Raw genomic sequence first — 4,179 nt, forward strand, 5'->3', positions numbered from 1 at the left:
GTGGCCATTACTCCCCCTTAAAAGTATATTTTCCCAAATATCTACTTAAAATGTCACCTGCTCAATGAATTAGGATCTATGTCCAATTTATCTTTGTATCATCAACATTTAAAATATTTCTTCACATGAGGTTTGTCTTCCCTTTGGATTATTTCTCCTTCTTAGATGCCACGGAGCTAAATGGGGTTATTATGAGGCTATTTCTTAAAATGAAAGTTTAATTTGATTGACTCTAAAATATTTTTTGAAGAGTGCTTAAGAGCTCCTATTGAAATAAATAACATATTTTTATTTAAAATGAGAGAAAATTTGTGGCCATGAATCGGGTTGGATTCAGGGAGGAACACAACACGTCTGCCTATTCATTACACGCTAAGGGAAATGGGCACTCCAATATATATTTTTTTTATTGAGATATAATTGGGCTACAACATTATATTGGTTTCAGGCATATGACAAAATAATTCAATATTTACATATATTGCCAAATGATCACCACAATAAGTCTAGTTAATATCCATCACCATACATAGTTACAGAATTTTTGTTCTTATGATGACAACTTCTAAGATTTACTCTTTGAGCAACTTTCAAATATTCAATACAGAATTGTTAACAATAGTTGCCATTCTGTATATTACACCTACATGACATATTTATTTTATAACTGGAAGTTTGTACTTTTTGACTCCCTATACCGATTTTGCCCATCCCGAAACCCTGCCTTTGTCAACTACTAATCTGTTCTCTGTGTCTATATGTATCTACGAGCTTGTGTTTATTTTTGTTTTCTTTTTTTGTAGATTTCAAATATAAATGAGTTCATATCATATTCGTCTTTCTCTGTCTCAGTTACTTCACTTAGCAGCATGTCCTCAAGGTCCATCCATGGCACTGCAAATGGCAAGATTTCATTCTTTTTTATGGCTAAATAGCATTCCATTTTATACATATACCACATTTTCTTTATCCATTCATCTGTCAACGGACACTTAAGATTATTTCCATATCTTGGCTATTGTAAACAGTGCTGCAATGAATATGGAGTTTATATATATTTATGAGTTAATTTTTTCATATTCTTCAGATAAGTAATAAGTGGGATTGCTAGATCATATGGTAGTTCTATTTTTAATTTTTGAGGAGCCTGCATACTCTTTCCATAGTGGCTGCACCAATTTACACTTCCACCAAGAGTGCACAAGTGTTCCCCTTTCTTCACATACTCACCAACACTTGTTATCCTTTGTCTTTTTGATAATAACCATTCTGACAGGTCTGAGGTGATACCTCATTGTAGTTTTGATTTGCATTTCCCTGGTGATTAGATGTTGAGTATCTTTTCATGCACCTGTTGGCCATACATATGTCTTCTTTGAAAAAATATCTATTCAGATCCTCTGTGCATTTCTTAATCAGATTGTTTATTTTTTGCTATTGATTTATATGAGTTCTTGATATATTTTGGACATTAACTTATTATCAGATATATGATTTGCAAATATTTTCTCCCATTCAGTAGGCTGCCTTTCAATTTGTTTATGGTTTCCTTTGCCATGCAGAAGATTTTTAGTTGGATATAGTCACACTTGTTAATTTTTGCTTTCATTGTCTTTGCTTTTGGTGTCAAATCCACAAAATCAATGCCAAGACCAACGTCAAGGAGTTTACTGTCTATGTTTTCCTCTGGAAGTTTTATGGTTTCAGGTCCTACATTTAAGTCTTTAATCCATTTTGAGTTAATTTTTGTGTATGGTATAAGATAGTATTCCCGTTTTATTTGTTTACCCTTTGGCTGTCCAGATTCCCAATACTATTTATTGAAGAGATTGCCTTTTCTCTATTGTATATTCTTGGCTCCTTTGTCATAAGTTAAGTAACCATATATACGTGGGTCTATTTCTGGGCTCTCTATTCTCTTTCACTGATCTGTGTGTCAGTTTTTATGCCAATACCATACTGTTTTGATTACTATAGCTTTGTAATATTGTTTGAAATTAGAGAGTATGATGTCTCAGCTTTGTTATTCTTTCTCAAGATTGCTTTGGCTGTTTGAAATCTTTTGTCATTCCATACAAATTTTAGGATTGTTTGTTCTATTTTAGTGAAAAATGTCATTAGAATTTTCATAGAGATTGCATTGAATCTATAGCTCTGGGGAGTATGGACATTTTAACAATACTAATTCTTCCAGTCCCTGAGCATAGAATGTTTTTCCATTTATTTGTGTGGTCTTCAATTTCTTTCATCAATGTCTTATAGTTTTCAGTGTACAGATCTTCCCTCTCTTTGGTTAAATCCATTACTATGGATTTTATTGTTTTTAATGAAATTGCAAATGGGATTCTTTTCTTAATTTCTCTTTCTAATAGTTCATTATTAGTGTATAGAAATACAGCTGATGTCCCTAGATTTGTTTTGTATTCTGCAACTTTACTAAACTCGTTCATTACTTCTAATAGATTTTTGGTGGAGTCTTTAGGGTTTTCTATACATAGTATCATGTCATCTGTAAATAGTGACAGTTTACTTCTTCCTTTCCTTTTTCTTGCCTAATTGCTATGGCTATGACTTTCAGTACTATGTTGAATACAAGTGGCAAGAGTGGGCATTCTTGTCTTGTTCCTGATTTTAGTGGAAAAGCTTTCAGCCTTTCACTGTTGAGTACAATATTAGCTGTAGATTTGACATATATGTCTGTATTATGTTGTAGTATGTTCCCTCTATACTCACTTTGTTGAGAGTTATTATCATAAATAGATGTTGAATTTTGTAAAATGCTTTTTCTGCATCTATTGAGATGATCATGATTTTTACCTCTCATTTCATTAATGTGGTGTATCACATTGATTAATTTGCAGATGTTGAACCATTCTTGCATCCCTGGAATAAATCCCGCTTGATCCTGGTGTATCATCTTTTTGAAGTATTATTGCATTTAGTTTGGTAATATTTTATTAATGATTTTTGTACCTATGTTCTTCAGGGATATTGTTCCGTGATTTTCTTTTCTTGTGGTGTCCTATTCTGGTTTTAGTGTCAGGGTAATGTTGGCCTCATAAAATGAGATTGGAAGTGTTCACTTCTCTTCTGTCTTTTGGAAGAGTTTGAGAAGGATTGGAATTAATTATTCTTTCAATGTTTGGTAGAATCACCAGTCAAGCCATCTTGTCCTGGACTTTTGTTTGTTGGGAGGTTTTTGATTACTGATTCAATCTTCTTATTAGTAATCTGTCCAGATTTTCTATTTCTTCATGATTCAGTCTTGGAAGGTTGTATATTTGTAGGAATTCATCCATTTGTGCAATTTGTTCGTGTGTAATTGTTTATAGTATTCTCTTATAATCCTTTGTATTTCTGTGGTATGACTTGTAATGTCGCCTCCTTCATTTCTGATTTTACTTATTTGAGTCCTCTCTCTTTTTTTCTTGGTGAGTCTATCTAAAGTTTGTCAATTTTGTTCATATTTTTAAAGAAATAGCTCTTTATTTTATTGATCTTTTCTAGTTTCTCTTTACTCTATTTCATTTATTTCTCTTCTGATCTTTGCTATTTTCTTCCTTCTACTAACTTTGGCTTTGTTTATTCTTCTCTTTTCTATTTCCTTGAGATATACAGTTAGGTTCTTTATTGAGATTTTTCTTGTTTCTTGAGGTAGACATTGTTGCTATGAACTTCCCTCTTACAACTGTTTTGGCTGCATCTCATAGGTTTTGTAATGTTATATTTCAACTTTCATTTTTCTCAAGATATGTTTTTAATTTCTCTTTTATTTTGTTTGTTGACCCAGAGGTTGTTCAGTAGCATGTTGTTTAAACTCCACATATTTGTGAATGTTCCAGTTTTCTACTTGCCATTGATTTCTAGTCTCATACCATTTTGATCAGAAACGATGCTTGATATATGAATCTTCTTAAATTTGTTAAGACCTGCTTTGTGGCCTACCATATGATCTATTTTGGATAATGTCCCATGGTCACTTGAGAAGAATGTGTATTCTGTTGCTTTTGGATGGCATGTTCTGTATATATCTGTTAAGTCCATATCGTTTAATGTGTCATTTAAGGCTGATGTTCCATTATTGATTTTCCATCTGGATGATTTATTCATTGATGTAAGTGAGGTATTAAAATCTAATACTATTATTTTATTTCTGTCTTTTTATCCCTTTAAGCCTGT

The sequence above is a fragment of the Ceratotherium simum genome, chromosome 7, assembly GCF_057802395.1.
Source record: "Ceratotherium simum simum isolate JZ-2026a chromosome 7, ASM5780239v1, whole genome shotgun sequence".
NCBI classification, from domain to species: domain Eukaryota; kingdom Metazoa; phylum Chordata; class Mammalia; order Perissodactyla; family Rhinocerotidae; genus Ceratotherium; species Ceratotherium simum.